Source organism: Strix uralensis, chromosome Z (assembly GCF_047716275.1).
Source record: "Strix uralensis isolate ZFMK-TIS-50842 chromosome Z, bStrUra1, whole genome shotgun sequence".
Taxonomy (NCBI): domain Eukaryota; kingdom Metazoa; phylum Chordata; class Aves; order Strigiformes; family Strigidae; genus Strix; species Strix uralensis.
The window spans coordinates 8,426,999-8,454,057 of record NC_134012.1 but is presented as its reverse complement, the minus strand read 5'-3'; the positions used below and the strand labels follow the sequence as shown (position 1 = coordinate 8,454,057).

At 44.0% G+C, this 27,059-nt stretch overlaps 2 long non-coding RNA genes across 2 annotated transcripts in view; both read right to left on the bottom strand.

The window, feature by feature from the left end:
* Positions 1 to 27,059, bottom strand: part of LOC141938083 (uncharacterized) — a 485,749-nt gene that overhangs the window by 150,192 nt on the left and 308,498 nt on the right. The window lies entirely within an intron of this gene.
* Positions 16,011 to 20,216, bottom strand: LOC141937994 (uncharacterized). Its single transcript, XR_012627130.1, has 2 exons — positions 19,864 to 20,216; positions 16,011 to 18,637 (listed from the first exon to the last, which is right to left on the bottom strand). It is a non-coding gene; the product is annotated as an uncharacterized LOC141937994 (long non-coding RNA).

Here is a 27,059-nt window from a genome sequence, read left to right as displayed (position 1 = left end):
GGGTAGGGAGGCTCTGCAGAGAGACCTGGACAGGCTGGAGCGATGGGCTGAGGCCAACTGGATGAGCTTCAATAAGGCCAAATGCCAGGTGCTGCACTTGGGCCACAACAACCCCCAGCAGCGCTACAGTCTCGGGGAGCAGTGGCTGGAGAGCTGCCAGTCAGAGAGGGACCTGGGGGTGTTGATTGACAGCCGGCTGAACAGGAGCCAGCAGTGTGCCCAGGTGGCCAAGAAGGCCAATGGCATCCTGGCTTGTATCAGAAATAGCGTGGCCAGCAGGGAGATGGAAGGGATCTTACCCCTGTACTCTTCACTGGTGAGGCCACACCTCGAATACTGTGTTCAGTTTTGGGCCCCTCACAGCAAAAAGGACACTGAATTACTCTAAAATTGATCAACATCAAGAAATTACTAGGATAGCCACAGTTTGCAGTCCAGGTTAACGTCTCCCCGTGTATCCACATGAGATAAACAAAAGAGGAGCTGAAGACAATTTCTCTCCCATATCTCCTCCCAAGTGCTTTGAGGTAACGGTTACACTCAGAACAGGGAGACACAGAAAATCCAGGTACTAGATCTCTTCAGGTTCTGGCCTCCTCACGGCTGTGAGGAGGTGAAGGGTGTCACTGCAGAGAAGCTTTAGTGAAAGAGACACCCCCTCCTCAGCAACTGCTGCCAAATTGTAACTCTCAGTCAACTGTAATCTCTGACGTAGTTGAGCTAGTAACCTACATACGGAACTCCTCTCCCTCCTAACCCCTGGAATCACCCCATCCATCTGGAGAGGGGCAGTGAAGATCCTCCTGATTCCTCTAGACAGCCGGCTTCTCCGTTACGGACATTTAAAGCAGTTACCTGGAAAACGAATGCATATGCTCCCCTGGAATCTTTTTATATTCCATCCGTTCCTGAATCATCTGTAAACCCATCAAGTCTGGATTTTCATTTCCCTGTTAAATAAGTTTGACCTTTATTACAATTACAGCTTGACTTTTATCACAAAAAGACACCAAGAAACAAAACATGGCCAGTATGAGAAAATGCATACTGCTTGCAGATGCAAAGGTGGACGTGCTGTTTAAGCAAAACCAGTTTAGAATTCCTACAAGTCTTAGGGAAAGTTTTAGGATGACATTTGTCTTGGTTTAGTTTTGCTCAGAAGGATGCTGAATGGTCCCTTTCTTACTTCTATTTGAAATTGAGGGACTACTGTCATATCCTCCACAGGTCTCTGCTCTCCTGGGGAGTCCCAACCCAGAGCAATCCTCAGGCTGACAGGATCCACTGCCTAAGTGAGTGAAGATAAGGTTCTGGAGATTTTCAGCTAGGAAAGAGGAGAACATGTCATGTAAACAGCCATGTCTGTGCAGTGAGACAAGTGCATCATGCTAACAAGTTAAAAAAAAAAAATCCAACCATCAAATATATTAAAAGATCAAGCAGTTTGAGAGATTTCCTGCAGTACAGATGAATTTCCCTTCATGACTAGCTCTTTACGACAGGCTCTTCGTATTGCATATATAAAGATGACCTCTTCATTGATTGCAAGCTAGATTATCGAGCCTTGAGTGTTTAGGGTTTTTTTTCCAAAACAAAAATTAGTTTATGCTTATTTTCTTTTATACTATCTTTAGATAGGCTATTTTAATATATAACCCTCTAAAGAAAAAAAAAAAAAAAGCTCTTTGTAACTGCTGAACCTTCACAGCATAATCTAGTAATGATAAGAAAACTGAACTGTGAAACAAAGATCAGGAACACCAGGTTTTGTCAACTGCTCTGAGCCACTGTACTGCAGTTCAAGCCACCGACAGAGGTCTGGAAAAACAGAATCACTGAGCAGATCCATTTGCTCCTCTTGCTTGATTTATCTATGGAGAAGTGATACATACATTTCAAATAAATTGTATACATACAAAGATGTAAAAAACTGATGAATCTACAACCGGAGGGAAAAAAAAAACATCACACAGCAGAGATCAGCTTCTGGGGACTGTCATAAGCAACTGTACGGTATGGGCTCACAGAAAAGTTACTAGGGGACATATAAACCAGGGCTTATACGTTCCACCTTGCAGTGGAACAGCTATACTGACTAAGAACCCAAGAAATAAGAGCATGCATATGTGAACAGTGCTTTAGCCTTGATGTAAGCTACTCACACTTCTCTCAAAGCAACGGCAGTTATACGAAAAACTGCCACAATGGTCAAGACACTGTACACTAACAGTATGTTTCTCCCCTCTATGAATTTGCTCTTCTGCTCATAGCTCAGATCATTTTGGAAAACAGGGCAGAATTAGTCCATCAGAGTCAATGTCATAAAATAAATTATTGTTCAAAGACTCACCTAATGCTGTTCAAGAGGAAACAACTTCCAGCCATCCTGATCTGTGAAAAGTATCCTCATTCTGTGCATTAGAGGAAGGGTAATTTGAAAAGCAGTTGCTTTTACAGCCCTGATGTCACCAAAATAGTTTTTGACATTAGAATTCAGCTCTAATGTTAATGTCTTAAAAAAAGCACACCCAAGAAAACAATTACATAAAATAGTTTCCCTGTTATGGGTTCTCTTACAGTCATAACTGAACTAGATCAGGACAAAATGTACACAGTTAACTGCTCTGAGGATACCTGTGGGAATGCCCTAGAAAAACAAGCGAACCCACTGAGTGTTCTAGAGTGCTGCAGTAATTACATTTGCATTTAGGGCTTATTACATTTACTTCAGGAAAGTTCTCTTCCCCCAGTAAATCTTAAGACTACTATGAACCTGACTACCACATCCCTAACCAAAATAGAAGATTCCTTCCCTGTCCATTAACAGGCAGCAGCAGACCTTACCTGTGAGTGCCTTTCCAAGCACAGTGCTAGCATGTTTAACATCTACAACTTGTATAAAACAGCAGCCTAACAAAGTTTAGTGAAAGGGAAGGTCACAGCACAAGAAAAGAAACAGAAATGTCAGAACATGGTCAGGGCATCAGAAAACCACAGATGTGGCAGCTCAATTGGCTGATGCACGGGAACAGTATTCTGCACTAAGAGACAGTGGTAGGCATTCAACAGGTACCAGAACTGCTTCAGAAAAAGTGATTCTCCAATAGCTGGCTGGTTTATTAACTTCATTTTCCTTCTGAACCTACCATAACAAGTACCTAACACCAGTTAACAGAACTGCCAGAATATCTACAGTAACAGGGAAAGAAAAAAAAAAAAAAAAAAAAAAAAAGATTTTAAAGCAGAAAGACTGGTCCAGACTGAAAAAATCACTTGACTTACATTTCCTGTGGGTCAGGGAATAGGACGTCAACATTTGCAATACTGGGTCTGCTACTGCCTTCCACCTGGGTTGTCCACAGACAGCTTGCAGTCGTGCAGAACCAGCACAATAAAAACAGCTGACTTAAAGCTTGAAAACTGCTCCACAGGCACCCTACACATCAACTCAAACACTCAGGAGGGAACACATCTCCCTCAACAGCAGATTCTTCTGGAACTGCAGCCATTCACAGTACCACCTACTCTTGGATGCATTTTACGGGCCACTAAGCTTCTCCGAACACTTGAGCAATGAAGCTGCTGAAATATTCACTAATGGACACTTTTGATTTTGTGGCAAAACAGACATTATGCAGAATGAAGGTGTCATGGGGTTAACACAACATGATCTTTCAAAGTGCGAACCCGAGCTCACACAAGATAATGCCTTTCCACAGGAGACTAAGTCAGTATGACTCAAGGCTTTGTCATCTATCTAAAGACCTCCCTCTTGAACTGGAAAGCAGATCAGACAGATAATAAGCAAACAGCGTAAGGAACTTATCATGCACCATTACAGAGATGCTTATCGGACAAGGCAAGCATAGAACAAGTGCTATTTCCTTCAATATTCTATTAAACAAGCAGGTTGTGGTCAACTTATTTTATACTCAATTGATCAGTAATAAACAGTTACTAAAAAAAAAAAAAAATCTTTTTCCTAGTTGTACTTTTACCTTTGAGTCGCCCTGATGCAGCTTTCCAGTACAGCATCCCATCCAGTAGAGTCGCCTCTGTCCCACGTCATCCTTCTGGAAGAAAAGCCCATTCTTGCATTTCCCAGATGATTTTAGCTCCATTTTATGTATAATCTCTTTAAAGCGCTGTCCCTTCTCATACTCATTTACCATGGCATCTACACGAGTGACGGTGTCCTTAATTAAACTAAGGGCCTGGGTCAGCTCTTCAGAATCTCTAGTTCCAGCTAAGAGAAAGGAGTAGCAGTCAGTCATGTTTTCAACTCTGGAATACAAGATATGAGCCACCCAAACATATTTTAAAACGAAGGTCCAATAGTGAACATCTAACCATATTTCCTAAGAGCTTGATTTTAAAAATAAATAAAATAAAATAAAATAAAATATCCTAAAGCTCTAAATCTCTCTTGAACTGACATGCTTAACTACTATGGTTTTGTGGTTGCTGACTTGAAACTGAAGGCTGCTTCTGACCCTCCTGATGAGGTGAGACTGATCTGGATCTGCATCTAAAACGGCATCTTCAGCTAATGAAGAAGCGAGAAAGCAGGTATAAGGCAGTACCAGCCTGTCCCTCCTTGTCTGAAGAAAGAACATGCAAAACACGGGAGAAAAAGGATCAGCAGACAACTGTGAGGCCTCTAGGAAAGCTTAAGCAACCCACCTTCTGAGTAATGCATTCCACCAAGACTGGGTATTTGGTGATGCGCGATGTAACCAGAAGGATACACTCCTGAACACCAAGTCTCCTCACAATGGAGCAGCTGCCGATTTTCCAGAAAACAAGACAGACTCATTGCATTCATTGTATATAGTGCTCTTCAACTCCCTCGCCTCTCTATTCACACATCTTCTGTCTCAGAACATTTTCCTACAGTTAGGAACAGCACCACAAAATTAGCTGCACTCTTTTAGGAAAAAGCAAAACTCCTGCTAACATTGAAAAAACTGCTTTTATTACTGGAAAATGTTTTAGGTATCACTTTCAACTACTGTTAACTAAATCTGGAGCCAAGCAGAGAAAGTTCCAAATCTGAACTGTTTGTCTGGTTATTTGCTGATTGTCTTTTATAATAGGACCAGTCCTTAAATACATAGAAAAGTAGTTTTTAAAACCAGACTCAACCACCTAACAGACAAATTGGGTCAATAATGAATAAACTAAGTGTTTATTTTACTGCACCAGTAAGCTGATCTACAGAAACACATTTCTGTTTAGGAAGGGAAGACTGTAAGGCATCAGAATACACTGGTTAGTCTGACTGTAGGTACAGCACAGTCCTGGCACCAGAATACAGCACCAAGATCCTTCTTTACAAGGACGGTCATTATATATTTTCAAACTCTGGTCACTTATTTAGTTCCTTGAAAGTAAAGGGTTCTCACTTTTAAAGACACCTAGCTAAGAAGGGCTGTAAGTATAGAGCTATATTGGAAAGTTCACACAATATCATTTACTGATGACTGGAAAATAAGAATACTTAGGACTGTGCAATGCCATCGGAGATTCAGGTTCCAGGCTTCCACTCTGGCCGTGTCCCTTCAGCCCTTCTTATTAAGTGCATATGTCCTGGTTTAGCCAGGATGGGGTTAAGTTTCCCCAGCAGTGGGGGGAAGCTCTAGCCGGGTTATTCATATGCCATGCTGATGTCACATCCTGGCGCAAGCGCGAGAGGAATCGGTGATCGCGTGGGTTGGCGCAGCCAGTTCTCTCACTGCTGTATCGGTATATACTTTACTCTGTTCATTGTTATCACTGTTATTGTTATTGTTTGTTGTGCTGCTGTTGCTCTGTTGTATTAAACCTCTCCTTATCTCAGTCTCGGAGCTTTGTATTTCGCTCCCTTTGTGGGGGAGGGGCAGCGGCTGTGTGGTCTCAGACCCCGGCAGGGGCTAAACCATCACAGCATATCACAGTGTACAGCAGATAAACAAACCACCCTGGAGCCAGTCTTTTAGTTTTGGAAAGATGATGTAGTGGGCAAAACCTGACTAAGAGTACCTGCCTTTCCTGTAGTGGTTCATCAACAGCATTTATCTTTGATTTAATTTACTATCAAGTCAATTTACAGAGATAGCGACACAGCAGGGCAGCCAGTGATAGAGCTACGAATAAAACAAATACTCTGTTCCTCAGTCCTATGTGGTCTCAAGATCCTGCCTCAAATTTAACCCATGCTAATTGCGGCTGTATCCAAACAGCTCAAAAGAGAAAAAATGCAAGAAGCTAACAACCCATCAAATAATGAGAATATGTCTCTAACCCTGCTCATTCAAATTTAAGAGATCTTCAAGTACAAAATAAAACCTAAAGCAGTTATTTTGCACAGTCAGAATGGGAGGCTTCTGGTGGCTGTTTACCTTTATTAAGTTTTGGAACTTCTTACTGCTTTGAAGCAGGTCTTTATAGTGACTAACAGTTTCATTGTGTCCACAACAGAACACACCATATTTTTCTTTCTTTCTCTCCCCATTTTCACCTGAAAACTAATCGAAAATATAGGAACAAAAGACATGAATCGTTAACAGTAAACCTATCTCCACTGCAAGACCCAGGTTTAATATGGTTTTATGGTAACTGATTTCTGAGACACTTCTTCAATATTTCAATTTCTTCAGTACCAGAAATGAGAGATTTATACAGTGTGACATCTGAGAGCTTGGAATACAACAAGATAACCAAATATTACATGATGGTTATCATTATGAGAATTTTTTAAAGGCTGTCTGGGCCTCCGCACTTAAAAAGACTGAGCACTTGTAAAAGGTGAAGCGCAAAAAATGGTCACTAACTTCTTCCAAGGATTCCTGTCATCGTTCCTTTAATTTGAGCACAAATTGCCCATGTACCACCAGCAGCTCATCCACACAGGGGAAAAGCTTGTTGATGACTGCATTTGGGAACTGCAGCTCCTCTCTCATGACTTTGGAGTATACCTTCAGCGTTACTTTCAGTGTCCTAACATGGGGCATTTCAGTCTGCATTAGTTCTGGGCAAGGGGAAACAAAAAAATCAAAAGTTATTTATATTCTGTGCAATGACTAGCGAGATATAAAAGAGCAGGCTCTGAAAGCCACCATCTTTTGCACCACCTTCTTCTTCACCACAATCTTTGCATCACTGATGTGAAGCTCCGAAATTTGCCCTGTTAATCTCTCAACCAAACAGTGACTGACCCTACTTATTTAATGACATCTCTCAGTTGCAGTGGAGCTCTTAGCTGGGCTTTGCTGCTAACACAGGCATACTGAAAACTATAGGTTGCTTAAAATTATTAATAGGAGGACTTAGGCACACTAAGACAGGCAACAGACATGAAAATCGTCACTCAATTTTAGTTTTCAAGCACGAGTCAAAATTGGAGACAATAAAAATGATTTCTTCTTTGTTTCAAAACAGTGACACTGTGAAATAGAAAAAGTTATGAGAACAAAAAATACTCTTACCATAAATGACATCTTGCCTTTTTATAACATCTTTATCTTTTTGCATAAGAGTGTTCCACTGCAACACTCCAACACTCTGCTTCAAACTCATGAGCATCTGTTTCTCTTTCACTCCGGAGGGATACAGAATATGCATCTAGACCAAAAGCACATTCAATTTCAATTATTATTAAATTGTTTCCCTGGAATTGTATTGCTTCTGCCACTGCTTTTTGAATTTGTATTCCCCATGCTCACTCCTGGCTGCCCTCAGACTTGGCACAGTAAGGTGGCCCCAGAGATGCACTGTTTATATACTACCTGCGATCCTTCTAAAAATGTAAAGCTGCCACTTAACTTACTGTATTGGCTAATACAGTAGTGCAGAAAATTGGTCCCTACTGTGCTCATTTAGTGTGGAAATTGCAAAATATCTCCCCTTTAGTACAACACCAGAACCTACACACAATTATTCACACCCTACTGTACAAGGACATTTCATGGCAAACAAGAAAAATCTGAGATCATGTAAAAACCACAAGTTCTTTGCAATGTTTATTGCTACACAGTGATTTATATCTGCATGCACACACACTGAACATAACAGATACCAGAGCTAAATTTAATACAGCAGCTTTTAAATGCTTTTTAAATCTAGACAGACTGTGAACTGGAAAGATATTTAATACTTTAATCACTATTACACAATACATGGAAGCCTGTAATAGACTTATGAAAAATGGATACAATTGTTTAGCACTAATGTCTGTAATGAATGATAAGGAACAGGAGACAAAATACATCCTCTTAAAAAAGGAACTTCAGGGAAGTCAAAGATGAAGAATCAGCCAGACGATCTTTAAAACTTATCACTGACAAGGTCGGCAGCTGCCCCTTTTTCAAAGTGCTTTTAAGGACATGGGAGTGGACGAGATCTCATGGATCCCTGAGCCCAGGACCCTCCACTGCACGCAAGCTTTGTCTTCCACCCCGACCGAACTCCTCTTCCAGCACCGTGTCTGGGAGGCTGCTTCAGGACCACACTGCTGCAGCAGTTCAAGAGGGTCTCCAGTTCCCAGCCAAGGTTTATGCACTGCTAATTTACAACTTTTCTTGTAAAAGCACAGGTGTCTACCCATCCCAAAAGTTCCCCTTTCTTAGACTGTACCTCCACTAACCATTATCTCTCCCTCCACTTCTGCCTTGCTCAATGAAACAGCTAAGTGATGAGCTCCAAGCCCATTGTTCTGAAGGAGGAGACTAATTAGATAGTAGCAAGATTTGTAAAGGCAGATTTCTTAAACAAAGGCTTAATAATAAATGTCCTCTCATTTCCATCTGGAGAAGTACTGAACCATCAGCCATGAAGTTCTCCTTCTGTACTCCACAAGCCAAGAACATAAAGTTCTGGTTCACAACGTTAGGCCAAATCTAAGAATCTCCAGAGGCAAAACATGGGGAGAGGGACAGAGGGGATGCAAACACCAGTTTATACCTTTCTTAAAATGTATTTCTCTTACACTGATACGATACCCTTGGCTTTTTTTGCTGGGCACTGCAGCCTGCAGTGTCACACTATGGGTAAAGACAACCAGTGCCCATGCTATTAGCTGTTCCTTTCCAGCTTCTTTTGACTATGGAAAATAAGTACTGGCTGCCTAGCAGAGGCTGCACCAACAAAAAGCCATTTTCTGAGTTCCATTAGCGCTGCCTGCACACTGCTGAGAGTCCCTATCGATCATTGTTAACCTATCACACCAGACCAGACTGTGTACCACAGAGCTGTTTCAACAACAAACCCTACAGCCCACTTTTCTTATTTTCATTATCCCTTACTGTTTCCTATTTTAGCCTCTGCACGTTCCCCTAAATGTACAAAATCATACTTGATAACACAAACAGCCGCTTATCTTCTTATAACAATTGCTGCCTTTTCAATAATACAAGAGGTAGCTCTTGGTAAGAACCGTTTCATAAAGAAGTACACCTTGCACTGCAAGTCAAATGGTACTAAGGAAAACATACGAAGTACACACAGCAATACTTGGACATTCATGTCAACTGGGTTTCTTACAGCCAAAGCAACCAAACGGACCAACTGCAAGGCAGAAGGTAATTCTGCTCTAGTTACCGTTGGTCACTTGAGAGCCAAGAAGCCTGTTCTGTTAGTGCAGACCTTGCAGCATCGACAAATTAAAATGCCATTTAAATTACACACCTGTGGCCGTGATGGCCTTTTCCAGTGGCAAAAAGCTATTTCAAAGCCTATGCTGCAATAGAGATGTTCTTTCTTCTTGTTTTTTTCTCCCAGATCCCTTTTCCCACTTTGTTTGCAACAAAGGTTTACTTTCAGACCATTAGTGCTAGCTTGTCTTAGAGATTTCTAGCAACCACTAGCTGCAGGCAAGTTTTAAATAGACAATTATGAAAATCTGATGTAAAACAAAGTTCACAGTTCTAGTCTTTTCAGAGGCCAGAGAATAGACAACCAGTGAAAAACTAGCTTATTGATCCCTTTTCACCATGATATTTTGAGGTTACACAGCAAGAAGATATAAAGAAAAATAAAAAGATAAAAACACACAGGAAATTGCTAGGAGCCTCTAAGGCATACCCAGTAGAAAAAAGAATGAAGCCATCTTATTAACAACCTTTTCTGTGCTTCAATAACACACTGTGTACAGCCTTTAAAACACACTAAAGAAAAACATACAATCAAACAGCAAAGCCTTGAGCACAGAAATCATTCTTTATTACAAACCTGGGGACATGCACTGGGCTGAACTTTGTGAAGATCCAGAAAGTCTGTGCTGCAAATATTTCTGCTATAGGAAAAAATACAATATTCTTACACATACAGACCAAACTTTCAGGTACGGCCGGGAGAGCGCGCAGCGGGGGGGTGGGCCCGGGCGGCCACAGCCGGTGCCGATCCGCAGCGGCGGAGGCGGCGGCAGTAGCCGCGGAGGTGCCGCCGGCGCCGGCGCTGGCGGGGGGGGCTCGGCAGGCAGCGGCGGCGGGGCTGGGGGAGCGGCGGGGCCGGGCGGGCGGGCCCGGGGCGGGGGGGGGACGGGACGGGACGGGACGCTGAGCCCCGGGCCCCGGCGGGGCGGGGCGGCTCTCGGTGCCGGCGGCGGCGAACCCAGAAGCTGCGTCCCGGGCGGCCCGGGGCCGAGAACCACACCCCCCCCCGCCGCCTCCGCAGCCCTGCGCCGGGGGGGGAGCGGGGAAACAGACACCCCCCCGTGCCCGGCGCCCTCCGAGGGAGCGAAGCGCCGCTCCATCCTGCCCCCCCTCCCCCCCCAGCCCCGCCGCCGCCTCCGGCCCCCCCATGGGGACCCCACCCGTGGGGACCCCCGGGAAGAGGGAGCCTCGCCCGGCCCCTGCGAGGGAGCAGCCGCTCTGGGTGAGTACAGCAGGACCCTGGAACGGCGGGAGGTTTGGGAAGGAAAAAGGAAAAAAAAAAAGAAAAGCGCCCCCCCCCCCCGCGGCCCCTCGGAATCCAGCTGAGGGCTTGTGGTGCTGAATTCCCGTGCAGCGGGGGAAGCAGAAATGGTGCGGGAAGGAGCAATTTGGGGCTGGAAAGGCAAAGTCCTTCAGCACTCTTCTGGTGGAGGAGTGACCCAGCCTTATCTGGCCCTTTTAATTATATTTTTACACTATCATTTTAAATTACTGAGCCTGTGAGGTATTTTCAGAAGGTGCATTTAATTACAAACTGCTTTAGATGGATTTCTCAGTTAGACTTGAATTGCTGGGAAAGTAAACTGCTCTGCTGTGAAATGAACTTGGCTGGGATACTGAGAGCAGCTTCCCATCCCTGTTCAGGCATGGTATGATATATTTGTGTGGGGAGGAAGCCATTTTGTGATTGAATCACATCACTAATGGAAGACAGAGCCAATAGAAAAACTGCCTGGGCTGCTTCTCCTGCCAGAGGTTTATGCCAAAATTTCCTCACGTGAATGCGTAAGCCCAGGCAGCTCTGATCTAGGTGTGTTTTCTGTCACGGAATGTAGACTTAAAAAAATACGCCTGAAGAGGACCTCAGAAGGTCATCTCGTCCATCCTCCTCCTGATGTGATTCACTCCAGATTTTCTGTCTGGAGACAATAATGCCATTTTCCAATAGAAATCCTGTGACTGCAGATGTCATCACCTTCCTTGGATAGGTTGGAGCCTGGGGATAAACACTGCTGAAGGGAAGTCTGCCGTCCGAGCCTTGAGAGGCTTAAGCTGGCTCTGTGTGCAGTAGGAACTCCAGGACCAAGTGTGCTTGGCTAATTATCTTAGGCTGGACTGATTACCCTGGGAGGTGTGTTGCACAAATAGAGGTGCACCCGTTGGGGTGCAGGCTGGCAGAGCCAGCACAGTGTGAGGTCTCACACCACAGGGGCTGCCTGGCTCGGGCCACACGGCATAGACGTGCCCTCCCTGGGGATGGCCAGATAGTCCAGAGGAGAGTGTTCCCAAGGCCCAGCAGCAGTTCAGGATGCTCCTTCCGTGTTTCAGGGCATCTTTTTCCTTGTCTCCAAATCTTGGGATACAGTTTTTGGAAACTGCTTGACGAGGGGGCAGGCTGGGGTGGGGGCAAGGAGCGCTGGCATTGCCGTAGGCCAGGCTGTGCGACCTGGCCCAGCAGGCTGAGCAGCCTGTCAGGCAGTCCTGTGCTGCAGCTGGGGCCTCGCTTTGGTCCCAGAGTAGCGTTTTAAGGAAGGAAATGCCTTTTCTGTAGTCCATATAAAAGCACAGCTCCTATTTTTAACACTAACCAGCTCTTGGAAGACTTTCCAAGAAAAGCAAAAGTCACGATGCCTGTTTGATGGAGGAGGAGATCAAAGCAGAGCACCCAGCTGAAGGGGCGTGAGGTGCTGGGCCTGAAGGAGCTGCCATCTGCAGCTCGGCAGAAACAGATACGCGTGTGTTGGGCTCAGGACTGAGCAGCTTGGCCAAGGTTTGTGGCAGAGGGGCACATAAATCAGTTCTCCCTTGTTTTATTCAGGTGCTCCATCTACCATGGGATGTGGCCCTTTATGGATCTGGGAGATTACGGCAGATCTGGGTATAGATGACTTGGTGCCCCTGGCCTGCAGTGAAAATGCTCTTGAGGTTCTTGCTAATAGAAGAAATAGCAGAAGTAGACAGTGGGGGATGTCTGTGGATTGCTCGTGAGCAGTAATTCCAATGCCTTATTTGTAAAATAAAAGACAATGTTTTTTCTTGGTGGTGAGTTCAAGCTTGCAGAAGCCACCCAGAACACTCCCCGTGACTATTGTCAGTGTAAGATGGTGTGGAATTAAGGTCGAGCTGTAAAGGTGGCAGGTGCTTTAATTATGTATTTTGTGATTTGCTTACCTTTTTCCTGGGATCTGTATTTAACTGCTTGGTGCGTTCTAAAAAGCCACAAACACCACAAGGCTCACCCAGCTCTCCACTGGCAAAGTTTGGAGGCATCAAAGTCTAATTAAATGTTTGAATTTATTTCTGGAATTTAAAAACCAAGAGGAAGGGAATAACAAAATCCCTGCCAATGTAACTGTGACAGTTGTATATATTTTTTTTTCCAGCTGGCGATCCAAAACAACAAACACAAGAGTATTTCACTCTAGTAAATGTGCAAATAGCACTTCTCTCCTTATCTGTGCAGCAGTTCCATTCACAGGTTGTTGATATTCAAAATGCTTCTTCTCAAGGCCAGAGGATCACAAAAAGACCTGGCTGGTTGGATGCATGGTGTATAGCTATCCAGGTTTCAGCAGCTCCAAACTAATGTATGTTGAGTTCCTGTGACAGGAAATTTTAGCTTTATTCTACCTGAGGTTTTGGAGGGCTGGGAGGTCCATAGCCTGTGTGTGTCTAGAGGAAATATAAAAGGAATGTTTGTGTCTCTGCACCTTTGTAAGCAAAAGTCTCCTTCCTGAGTAAATAAGGCTCATCCTATTTTCTTTCAGTTCTGTGGTCTGTTTTCAGGTTAGTTTCTGGCAGGCAAGAATAGCGCGTTGAATGTTGGGAAGCTCTTCTGAGAAAATGGCAGCTGTGCTCCTCTGCTGGTGTTACCTGTTTTGGGAGGCTTTGCCACTGCTGCAGGTGGTGTGCTGACCTGAAGGGACCTTGGGGCTGAATCAGAGGGAGGTGTGCTGGTGCAAGAGCTCTCGGGTGAGTGTAATAGCAGCAGTGATTGTGGAGGAAGTTAACACGTCCAGCTCTTGTCCCCAACACCTTGTAGGAAAGACTGAAAACAGCAGCAGAAGTGATGTACTGGATGCAGTGGAGAACAGCTGTACCTTATATGAATAACATATGTAATTGATCCTTCTTTGAAGGGTTGTTAAATTACTTTTGGCCTCTCTGAAATGAGGAAGGTAAATGTGTCCAGTTAAATTTCCCATTTGCTGTGTGCATAAACAGGTTTAGAAAAGTGAATTTTTGCCCAGCCACAGGATGTCCTGAGATGAGTATGAGAGCAAGTGGGATAAATTGCTTCTGAGGAGAGCCTGTTGCTTCCTACAGAGGTTAAAAAGACACGTCAACTTTTACAGGTCTAAAGTCAGAAGAGATCTCAGTCTTACGGGAATATTTTGTAAAGCATTCAAGAGGATGAAACAGAGGAGTGGTTAAACTGACCGGCTGAGTTACCTCCTCAAATTGCGTGTGTGCGTGTTGTTACTTCTCTTGGGCACTTTAGAAAATAATCTCCTTCTCAGGAGGTACTAAGCTGAATACACTTCTGGATAGTGACTGCACGTAAGGATGTAATACTTCTAAGGAGAAATAGAATTTTCTTTTACATTATTTAACAAATTTGCCTTTGGCCTATGTACTACTCCCTTGTTAATAACATGAGTTTTTCTGAGCAGTTCACAAACGTGTCAGTTCTGTAGTTATGGAAACATATTAAAAGGAAACTGTGCTCACAGATACCTTAGAAGAAACTGAAAGCATTGCACTTGAATGTGAAAAGCTAAATCTTGGACATAGCATCTGAGTACACAACAACAGAGATACGACTGAAGAGAAATACCCATGAGATTCATTATTTGCTTGAGAATTGCTGTCTTGCTGTTTGTTGATACTGCTCTGATACTCTTAGGAGGATACGGGGGGAAAAATAACGCTTTTGAAAGTCATTTGTGTCTGTTTCTGAAGTACTGATTGATCATGGCTCAAAGTATTTGACTTCAGTATACTTTAAAGTGGATGATGTGGAGGCTGTAGGTGTGGCTGTGTTCTTCCACTTGGATAGATGTTGCTTGGTATTGGTGCTGCAGAAGGAGAGTCCTTGCCGGCTCCTCTGGTTTCAGGCGTTGTGTACGTGGGACTGATTTCTGGCAAGAGCGTTTTGAGCCCGTGTGCAGTAGCAGCTTTGCTGGTGGGAAAGGTTTCCTGTGGCCATCGTGAGAGGTGAGCCGTGATTGGCAGCAGGGGCTTAAGGCGTTTGACGGGAGGCGTGTGGGTGTAATGAACTGTCAGTGTGTGGAAGGGAGAGGATGCCCCCACGATTGACGGCGATCGCCCCACGCACAGCCCCTGGTAGGATCGACGCTGATCAAGGCACGCAGCAGCAAGGGCCTGCAGCAAAAGAAGGCCCTTGGCCGTCTGTTGCCGCTCAGTCTGCCGAGGGAATGTGAGGAGCGAGGCTGGGGTGCGTGTGGGCGGCAAGGTGTCAGGTGAAGTGCGCCGTGGGCGTCAGTGGTGTGTGTGGAGGCGAGAGGCCACGAAGGTGGTGTCCTGGGGTGCCAGGAGGGTGGCGGCAGCGTGAGAGGCTTTTGTTTAGGCTGGGTTTGTGGAGGCAGAGTGTCAGGCGTGGCAGGTTGTAGAAAGCAGCTGTGGAGGTGCTGGAGCGGAAGGGCCGCTGGAGTTAAGTGCCGCGCCGGGGCTGGTGGTGGCAGGGGCCAGGGTGTAGCCACCCTCCCCTGCAGGGGCGTGTCAGGGAAGCTAAGCAGGAGCGGCCCCGGTCACTAGCTGGATGGGAGACCGCAGGGGCGCCCCCGGTTACCACCGGGACGAGAGAGCGCCCGGGGACACCCTTTTTGGCCTGCGCCCCTTTCTTTCCGCTCTGGGCTTTTTCCCCCTTGCTGGCTTGCCCTGGATTTGGTGATGGTCCTCCTTGGAGAGGCTCCTGGCGCCCAATCAAGAATTATTGCCCTGTTGCGCCTTATTATTCAATCAAGGCACTGAAGCAAGTGTTTGTGTGCGTGCACATGGAGAGACAAAGTACATCTGAGCAGGTCCTTACCAGATAATTAAGTACTTGTATTAACCGTGTCCCAACATTTCTTTAATTTGAATATTCCTTTTATAGGTGCCACTTTATCCTACTTGCCAGGTAGCTGCCAGGAAGTCTACCAATGACTCCCTTTTCCCTTATTCTTTGCCATTATTTTTTTGTTTTTATTTTGTTTTAGCATGCATTTGCGTTCTGGCAAGGGTGACATCCTGCCAGCCTTGGAGTAGGAGGATGCCTGTTCATCTATAGGGCATGGAAATCACAACCCCTGGTAGTAGGAAGTCCTCTCACACCATGTTTTGCTGATCAGGGATATCAATTAAACTCAGACACCAGAGTGAAAAGAGCAGGTGTATTTACTAGAAATAACTAAATAATATAACAGAATAATATAGAAAACATACAGTAAGAAAAGACAAAGTAGCGCGCTTAAACAAATAGGAAAATACAGGGTAATGCATCAAATCATTACTGCCTGAGAGAGAGAATAGTGATTAAGAAAGATACATCACCACTTGCATACGTTACCATCATCCAGACCCGCAGTCGCTGGGGAGCCCCGGTCACAGCGAGGATTTGGAGAGCCTGTCCCGGCAAGTGGGAAATCCTACGCGGTGCGTCCACCCGTAGGTGAGGCTTCCAAAGTCGCTGTGAGCGGGCCCAGCCTTATATACCTAAAAATCAGTAAGCCAGAATAGCTGGCACCTTTGTTTTAAGCGGAAATATCTGGTTTTCATCTCAGTTAGGTTCCCCCCAGAGCCTGGCCAGGGCTTAAGGGAGAAGCTAAGGGAGTTTCCCTGCTGGTCTAGTTAATTTATGAGCAAGGTCACAAGGCCAGACAACTGTTTCCGTGGCCTTGTTATCTTGCTCACACATAAAGAAATATAAGGATACATTCAGGATAGACATGTTTTATGCTGTTTAAACTACATCTTCTATGCATATTTCACTAATGACTACATACAGAGTTAGCAGTTTCAGTTCAGGGCCTGTTGCTCAGGCTTCAGTATTTCCACCTTTTACATCAAAATAGTTGGTTTGCTATAACTTAGTATAATACCTATTAGTACAATGATTATTAGTTATAAAATGTACAGGATTCATCTATAGGTCAACTCTGGCTTGGGCTTATTGTCCAAGCCTTAGCACTTCATTCGGTCCTTTGACCTATAGGTGAATCATGGTTCTCAAATCATTTCTATGGTTAGTGACATTAGTTCTCGTTCATCAATTGATGATGTCTTGCCAGGTACAACTACAAATTGCATTTCTGTTACTGCGCGCTTAATCAACTGTATACCACAAGGGATTAAGCAAGGAATAAACACTAGGCTAGCAACAGCACAAAGGAAAAAGAAAAGGGCACGTTTGATCCAGGGACCCCCTGGCAGCCATGAGAACGGATCCAGGTCCAAGCCTTTCCATGTTTGGATCGGTACATGAGCTAGTTTTCTCATCTCTTGAGTTATTTGTTTTACTACTTTCCCATTGTCATCAATTTGTAAACAGCAATTGGATTCATTTAATTTCCCACAAACCCCACCTTCTTCTGCTAACAGATAATCTAAGACCATGCGATGCTGAAAAATCGCATTCCTCATTTGAGTGGATTGGTCAGCCAGAAGGTCAAGAGCCATAGCTGTCTGATTAGTTATTATTTCTAAAACGGCTTGTAACCGAATTATTCGATTTAAGTTATAAATGGGTTCCCTGGCACCTGAAATTATTTCGTTAGGATTCCAAGAAGCTGGACCGTAATGTTCTATGATTCTTTCAGGTGGCCATTCATCCTGTCCCCATTTTTGAGCACTTCCCCTAGTTATGGAAGTGTCAATGGACCGTTTTTCTCTAACCAAATCATCATATACTTTGACTCCAAGCCCCTTTCCCTGATCTTGTGACAGTAGAAAGAATAGGGGTCGGATGTATCCTATATAGCATATTCCTGACCAATTTGGGGGTAGCCTCCGATAAGCATGTTGGCCACAAATCCAATAATGTCCCTTTAAAGCCCAAGTTCCATTGGCAAAGGGACCTTCCCAGGTTTCATCATCAATTGGTGGGTCAAAATATAATGTGTTTCCTGGGCCTAGTGGTCCTCCGACCACAGTGGATGCACCATAAGAATCACAATAGGTGCATCTCCAGGCTCCCACAGGGGATTTCCATTTACAATTACATCCCCGAGATGTTTTGTTAGATTTGGACCAGAACGTACTAAAATGAGTTCGGGTGCCATTTTGGTGTTGCCACTTCCACTGATAATCTCGGACAACATGAGTTTTACTTGTAGAGTTATCTCTGGGACAGCTCAGAAATAAATGGTCAAAGAAACCGTCCTGTCCTACGGCTTTACAGCCTTCAAAATCTTGCTTATACTTGTGGTAAGAACATCTTACCCAGCTACCATTAGTGAGTTTAACATGTGTTTGATTCCATCTGTTCTGATATTTAAAACAATTATAAGGAGGACAATTAGGAGTCCAACAATCAAACCCAAGAGACAAGGTCCATTCACAAACACTTTTCCCCATTTGAACCCCATGTTCTCGTGTCCGATTGAGACAGAAAAGACCTTTTCCGGGAAAATGCAGTCGCCAAGGGTCGCTGTCATCAGTCCAAAATCCTGTTGTTTCGTGTACATCGCTTCGCGTGCTGATCCACCATCTAGGTGACACCGGTTGGGCTGTCCAAGGCCAGTCCTCAAATCCGCCTGGGCTCCCGCAGACCCAACAGTTGCGCAGGTCGAATATTTTTGCTATTGTTTCTCCGAGGGACAAGAACCTGTTTTCCCAATTTGCAATTTGATTACAATAACAGCATCTAATTAGTAATACCAACAACAATTTCATTGTCCTTATATCTTCTGTTCTTCGAAGATCAGTTTCTTAGATCAGGTTACGTGGATAATATCCTCTCCCGAAGGGGCCGTTGCGGTAGACAGGTAGATTCAATCGTGTAGAATCTATAAAACAAAATTCTATACCATCTAGTTATTCTCGCAAATAACATTTTGTTGCAGGGATATATTCCCATTTTTCTTGCCCAGGTTTCATAATCAGAATGGTATTGTCCTTCCCCGTGGCTATTACTTCAGCCGCTTCAGGGGGGCCGCTTGGCCTTTGGACCCATACTTTGGCTCCATTATTAATATCTGTTGATCCAAACCCCTTTCTTTCTTGGACTGTGGTGACTGGGGGTGGATCCCCTTTCTTTACCCCTGCTTGCAAAACCGGTAGTATCAACAATTGTGCTACTCGGTCACGGGGTTGAATAGTCAAATCTTGATCACTGTTGTTCAACAAGATTACTTTAATTTCACCTTGATAATCTGCATCAATCACCCCTCCCATGACTTGAACACCTTTCAGGGCTAGGCTCGAGCGAGCTGTTACTAGTCCAAAATGTCCAGTAGGAATCTGAATTCCTACACCAGTATCTATGACCCTTATCTGTTTCGGGGTCACTTTTGTCAATTTTAATGCATAAAGATCTAACCCTGCAGCTTCTGGAGTGGCCCGATAAGGGGCCAGGGCACCTGGGACAATTTCCCAGTAAGTTAGAGTCTCATTTACTGTCAAAGGTTTTATTTGCAGATTGGGTGTAGTCATACGCATTAAGGGGGTTTCCATTTCCCCAGTAGGCCTGTTGTTGAGAATATGCAATGCATCTGTGAGATGGGACCTCCATCGGGATAGGTTCCCATCCCCCAATTTTCTCAATTGCTCTTTTAGCAACCCATTCATTCGCTCAACCAATCCAGCAGCTTGTGGGTAATATGGTATATGAAAAACCCATTGAATATTTTGTTGTTCAGCATATTGCTGTACAAACTTGTTTCGAAAATGAGAGCCATTGTCAGTTTGAATTTGTAGTGGAATTCCATAGTATAAAACTATTAAGTCTATAGTACAAATAGTACTATGATGGGTGGCTCTCTTACAGGGATGAGCAATCAAATATCCAGAGTAAGTATCTACAGCTGTGCAAATGTATTTGCACCCTCGATCTTGGGGTAGGGGTCCAACATAATCCATTTGCCAAATTTGTCCTGGCAACTTCCCTCTCCCCAGTTGTCCTTTTATCACATGTGGTACCGGGCGTTTATGAGTGTGCTGACACACAGGGCACTGAGCAATTATGGTTTTAATCATATCAAGTGACATTGTTATGCCACGATCTTGAGCCCACCTATAAGTGGCTTTTTCTCCGAGGTGCCCACACTTTTGATGTGCCCATTTCGCCAAGCCTTCATGATCCTCCTTCTGAGGGAATTCCAATCCAGCTTGGGAAATCTTTGCCCGGTTGTCTGTAACAGAGTTATAAAGTCTTTCTAGAGTGTCAGTGTTACTATGAGCATCCACATGAAACACAGTAACTTTAGTTCTTTGTATTATTTCCCAAATATCTTTCCACAGTTCTTTTCCCCAAACTTCTTTGGAATATGTTTTCCAATCCTTTGCTACCCATGTCGGCAGCCAAGTTGTTAATCCATTAGCTACTGACCAAGAGTCAGTATATAGATGACATTCACCTAGGTCTTCTTGTCTCAGAGCCATATACACTGCATACAATTCAGCATACTGACTGCTTTTTCCTTCTCCTGTAGTTTCTAAAAATTTTTCTGAATGAGGATGATAGGCTACTGCTTTCCAAAACCTTTTCCCTCCTATGTACTTTTCTGATCCATCAGTAAACCAGGCATGTTCCTTTGCAGAGGGTTCTAATTGGTCCAAAGCCTTTCCCCACTGTACTGGGGATTCCTGTTCAGCTGTAAAATCAGGGTTTATTTCCTGATCCTCTGTGGGAATAGTAGCCACTCGCTCATGGAGGGTGGCTATTCCACCCACTCCTATCTTTGCTCTATCTTGAATATACCATTTCCACTTTATAATGCTTGATTCCTGAGCATGCCCAATTCGATGAGTTTTTGGAGAACTTTTAACCCATTGCATGATAGGAATCTCAGGACGGAGAGCCACTTCATGGCCTATTGTAAGCTGTTCCGTTTCAACTAATGCCCAATAACATGCTAATAATTGTTTCTCAAAAGGAGTATAATTGTTTCCTGCCTCTGGCAGCTTCCTGCCCCAAAATCCTAAAGGAACTTTTTTCTTTCCCTGTTTCTGCCACAGACTCCAGTTAGCATGGGATTTGTTTACTGACACATTCAATTCTACCTCCCCTTCCTGCAGGGGCCATAAATCTAATGCCTTTTGAATGGCTTCTTTAGCTAACTCAAAAGCAGCTTGCTGTTCATCACCCCATTCAAATTCATATTTTTTCCTTGTCACCTTATACAAGGGGGTTAAAATTTGTCCTAAATGGGGAATATGTTGCCTCCAGAAACCGAATAATCCAATAAATCTCTGAGCTTCTTTTTTGTTTTGTGGTACAGCAAAATCCAAAATCTTTTGTCGGGCTTTAGGCAGTATTTCTCGATGCCCGCAATGCCACTGAATTCCCAGAAACTTCACTGTCTGAGACGGTCCTTGGATTTTTTCAGGGTTAATTTCCCACCCCTTTTGTTTCATATGATCTACTATTAATTCAAGAACTTGTTGTACTTCCTCCTCATTATTTCCTTGAATCAGAATATCATCTATGTAGTGACTTAACTGTGTGTGAGGAGGCAGCTGTATTTCGTCTAAGTGTTCAGCTATAATTCTATGGCAGATAGTGGGGCTGTGCAACCACCCTTGTGGTAATCTGGTAAAAGTGTATTGCCGGCCCTGCCACGTGAAAGCAAACTGGTCCCAGTGCTCTTCTGCAATTGGGATAGTAAAAAATGCATTAGCTAAATCTATTACAGCATACCAAGTTCCTGGATGCTTCTGCACCCTTTCTATTAAAGTGACAGTGTCTGGCACAGCTGCTGTGAGCGGTGGAGTGTGTTTATTTAACTCTCTAAAATCCACCGTCATTCTCCAGGATCCATCACTTTTCTTGACAGGCCATATCGGATTGTTCCAAGCAGTGGTGGTTGGTTTTAAAACTCCTACATCTAATAAATCTTTAATTGTCTGTGATATTTCTTCATGTCCTCCTGGAATTCTATATTGCTTCATTGTAACCAACTTAGTTACAGCAGGGATCTGCACAGGAGGTATTTTTACTTTGCCAACTGTAACAGGTCTGGCACTAATGTAGGATCTGACTCCAAATTGATACTGACCATCAGAGAGATTTAAAGTCAGACCTTTTAAAATGTCTATACCAATTATATATTCAGGAATAGGAACAATCATTACCGGGTATAATCGCTTTGGGAGGTTCCCTATTTTCATTTCTATTTTTGTTTGCACTGCTTCAATTTGTTTTCCTCCCAACCCAGAAATAACTACAGGTTGTCCCCTATACTTCTTTGGGTTTCCAAAAATTAAAGAGGCCTCCGCTCCAGTGTCAATTAAAGCATTTACAGTTTGTGGGGATTGGTTGTTCCAGAAAATTTTAAGCTCCACATGAGGCCGTCGGTCCTTTTGTACCCACTGCACTGGAGCTTGGCCATTAATTCATTTGTGCTGATCATAATGTTGGCTCACCTCCCTTGCCTCCTGTAAAGGGTACAAGTCAGAGAACGGTGCCCAATCCTCTTTTGCCCCCGGAACCGATGATCCACTCACGGAGGGCCCTCCGTGAGCAGATGGAAGGTCCCGTTGAGGGTCAAGAGGTGGCGCCGAAGGCTGAGTTGTCCCTGCCTTTTTTGCCTGTGAATATTGCACCTTTTTGCCGGGTTTATTCAACCCTCTCTGTTTATATATTTTCCACATTTCTGGAGTTGAAATTCCATCTATTTTTTCACGGGACATACCATCTTTTAATAAAGCAGTAAACATTTCCTTACGAGAAATCCTGTTTTCACTGCGTTTAGGGCTGTCTCGAGTATCTCGATTCCCTGCACTCCCTCGGGGGCCCCATTCTCCAAGGTCACGCAATTGTTGCACCTTTTCAATTACTTCATTGAGGGGGTTCCCCGTTTCATTAATGAGGAGGGTCATAATTACATTTTTATATGCTGGTGGAGCAGTTTTAATCACTCTGTTTCTCATAGTGACCGACAAAGGATACTGCATGAAAAGGTCAGTGTTTCCTAAAAATATAGCTGCTTTCATCCCTTCCTCTTTCATTCACTGTATACAATCTCTCAAAGTATACCACTGACGGTCAGATGCCGGCCAATCATTTTCTGTAGGATATTTAGTAGCACATCCCAGAGCAGCCAATGCTAACAAATGGATACCCTGATGGTTGTTTCGAAATGCATCTTGCACAAATGAATCTGAACTTAAAATCAAAAACTTTTTAGAATCTCTTTCATCTAGGGTTATCCCTGCAGCTCCCTGATCATGCAAACGCACCATCCAAGAGAGTAGGGGTTCCCCCGGTTTCTGCTTAAATCTCTCAATTATATCGTTTACTTCATGCTGTGTATAATCCTCTATGGTATCCTTCCTCACAGATTGCATAGTATTAGGATCCACTTCTATCTTTCGCCTCCACACAGGTTTTGCATCTATAAATTCATCTGTGGAACCAGCCTCATCAGAATCTGTAGAATCCCAAATATCACCATCCCATTTCTCTGGGTCCCATTGCACACCTGCATCTGCAATTACTGCATGCACTTTCTTATGATTCACTCGCCCTCTCCTTTTCTTGTACTTATATTGTGCTACTCGCACTGCAGCTTTCTCCGCCACTGTCTGATAAGTATCCAGCTTATCAGCAAGCAACTTATTCTGGCACTGCAACATCACTATTTGACTCTGTAAATCACACATCTGTCGCTCCATCTGGGAGCGCTCTAACAGTAACCTCTCTTTACTCTGGTGCTGTTTTCTGTATGCAGTTAACAAAACCCATCCCCATTTATTTGAATTTGTAATTTCTTTTCCTTTTTCAATAGGTATCTTTTTCATACAATTTAAAACATCTAATGGCTCGGCTTCTTTCAGCCAGCTCTCCCATTGTTCGCACGGTCCTCCGACCCTAGCCCACTCCTGAGCCAGCGAACTATAGGGAGAATTTTCCCAGCCAGGGATTTCTGGTGGACTTGACAAATTACCTTTAAATTTAAATAACGGCATTTTTGTCGTATCCCACTTCTGACACCAATTTATGTTTTGCTGATCAGGGATATCAATTAAACTCAGACACCAGAGTGAAAAGAGCAGGTGTATTTACTAGAAATAACTAAATAATATAACAGAATAATATAGAAAACATACAGTAAGAAAAGACAAAGTAGCGCGCTTAAACAAATAGGAAAATACAGGGTAATGCATCAAATCATTACTGCCTGAGAGAGAGAACAGTGATTAAGAAAGATCCATCACCACTTGCATACGTTACCATCATCCAGACCCGCAGACGCTGGGCAGCCCCGGTTACAGCGAGGATTTGGAGAGCCTGTCCCAGCAAGTGGGAAATCCTACGCGGTGCGTCCACCCATAGGTGAGGCTTCCAAAGTTGCTGTGAGTGGGCCCAGCCTTATATACCTAATAATCAGTAAGCCAGAATAGCTGACACCTTTGTTTTAAGCGGAAATATCTGGTTTTCATCTCAGGTTCCCCCCAGAGCCTGGCCAGGGCTTAAGGGAGAAGCTAAGGGAGTTTCCCTGCTGGTCTAGTTAATTTATGAGCAAGGTCACAAGGCCAGACAACTGTTTCCGTGGCCTTGTTATCTTGCTCACACATAAAGAAATATAAGGATACATTCAGGATAGACATGTTTTATGCTGTTTAAACTACATCTTCTATGCATATTTCACTAATGACTACATACAGAGTTAGCAGTTTCAGTTCAAGGCCTGTTGCTCAGGCTTCAGTATTTCCACCTTTTACATCAAAATAGGTGGTTTGCTATAACTTAGTATAATACCTATTAGTACAATGATTATTAGTTATAAAATGTACAGGATTCATCTATAGGTCAACTCTGGCTTGGGCTTATTGTCCAAGCCTTAGCACTTCACACCAGGTGGAAAGCTTGAGCTCAGCTTTTGTGTTCTGATGGCCCACTGAGGCTAGGTCACTAACAAGTGTGTCTGATAGTGCTAATAACCATGGCAGGTCCTAAGAAGAGCCCCAGGCTCTGCTTGGACCCAGAGTAGAAGAGCCAAGATCTCATTTCACAATCTCACTGCTTTTTGATGGGTGGTCCTGAATGTACAACATGAAAATGAAAAGTGCAGCCGTTCTGCCAAACCCTGGAGTTATCCAGCCCCCTTTAAAACTTCTTGGTGTTATTCTTTAGCTTTAGGTGTATTTGGATATGCGGAATATGAAATGTACTCATGACATATAGAAGTGTGACATACAAGTGACACCCTTCTCGTGCAATAACATCTGTCGCAGTGGACTGCTGCACAGTGCTGGAGGACACGCTAGGGTCAGCCCACCGTCATTTGTCACTGCAATTTGGAGCTGAGGAAGCTGCTTAAACAACAATCAGGGAAGAGGCACTTCTCTCATTTTTCTAGGCTTATGCTGTCAAATTTTTAAGTCATAAGAACGGAATGAATTCTATGATCCACAGGTTTTTTGGAATGTCTCTTCCAACTCTGAGCATTTTTAATTGCAGATGTTGTTAAGATGTCATTTTTAATGGCCTTGTGAAAAAAAGCTCTGCCATTTCCACGTTCCTGAGTTTTGAGCACTGTGCATTCTTAGCTGCTCAGCAACAACAGCCTGTCTCCCCCGGTCCTGAGGATGCTGAGAATGAGAACACTGTATCTTTGCAGATGAGCTAGTGTTTGTCATTGCATCGTGGCACATACCCAGTTCAGGGGCTGTAAATTTTTCCTTGAGAGGTGCAGCTTTGTGAGAGTTGGTCACAAGTGAGATTCTGTGAAAGCTAATGCAATGTTTCCTGAGATTACAGATTGCTAGGCTGGGGTCAGTGTTAGGACCACAAACATAAGGTTTTTGAGCTAAAACTGTTTTACAGCATCTGCCAAACTGGTGAAATTTTCCGTATTTGCTGCTGTGTTCAGTTGTTGTAATGGTTACAGAGGATCTTGGCTTCCTCTTTATCCTCCCTCAATAGCAAAAGTTAATCACTTGCACATGGACTCCCTTGAAAAAGATATGTGATGTTTACTTGTTTTCCTCTCTCGTGTTAAATTTCATTTCCTCTGCTCCTACCATTTCTCCGTGCTGTGAACCTATTGCTCATTGGACTATAACACACAGAGTGTTTTTCCTGAATAAAAAAGCGATGCTGTTCATTTCTTTTGGAAAGGCCACTCTGTCCATCCGAAGGCAGAATCTGTGACCTGATCCCTGCAGCTCTCCTGGATTCTTTCTGTTTCAGTCAAGAGGAGCAAAATTTGAAGAGAGCAAAAATAATGGTGTGAAGCTGTATGGGTGTTACACCCGCAAAGCATTTCTGCCGAAGGGCAGAAGGACTGGGGGCTGGGATGCCAGATTCACTGAGCAGCACTTTCGCATTCACAGGAAACAGGCGAATAACCTCGTTTGGCTCTTGGGATTTACATCCAGCTGCAGAAAACTTATCAGGAGGAACCTTGGTGATGGGAAGACTTGGAGTGTTATGGCCTGACCGTTGTTGGTCCTGGCTGCAGGGTCGCAGTCCAAGGGAGAGAGATATGGCATCCCTGTGCCCCTGTCAGTCCCAAAGGAGCCCTGCTGACCCGCGGAAGCCCAGTTTCAGACAGCCCCCTTTCCCTCTGTGCACTGCCAGTGGTGTAGGACAGTTAGAAACAACAATGGAAAGGATATTACTCTCTATTAAACTCTCTAGGTTTTCAGAGCAGTTTCAGTTTCAGAGCCGCAAGTCGTCAGTTTCGCCAGGAGAATGCTGTGGGAAACGGTGTCAAAGACCTTACTAAAGTCAAGGTAGACAACATCCACAGCCTTTCCCTCATCCAATAAGTGGGTCGTCCTGGCTGTTTTACTGCAAAGAGAAGCCTTTTGGCTTGCTAATGCTGTTCTTGTGTCGGCTTCCTTATGTGACTAATCTGCTAGGGTGCCTAGGCTCTGGACTAGGAACTCCTAATATCTGGATGTCCAAATCAAAGTGTATAAACAACAGTGACTAAATAAAAATATATGGGTATTTGTATATCTATAAATAAATAAGACATTTAATAAGGGCTTGTATATTGAGCTGTCCGTGCATAGCCATCTGCTGGGATTGTGCCTGCCGGAGTGGGAGAGTAAAATACGTGAGATATGGAGCAGCTGGGAATATACACACTAAGATACACTTACAAGCCTCCTGACAGCTATTCTGGAGAAATTCCCAGACCTGTAGAGTGTGAATATCTTGAAATTTGGAGGAGCAAGGAATAGAGTGCCAAAGTTTACCCATCAGAAATTGCCGCTCCAGCAGTGGTGAAAGTCTGTGGTGACTCCAGTAAAATT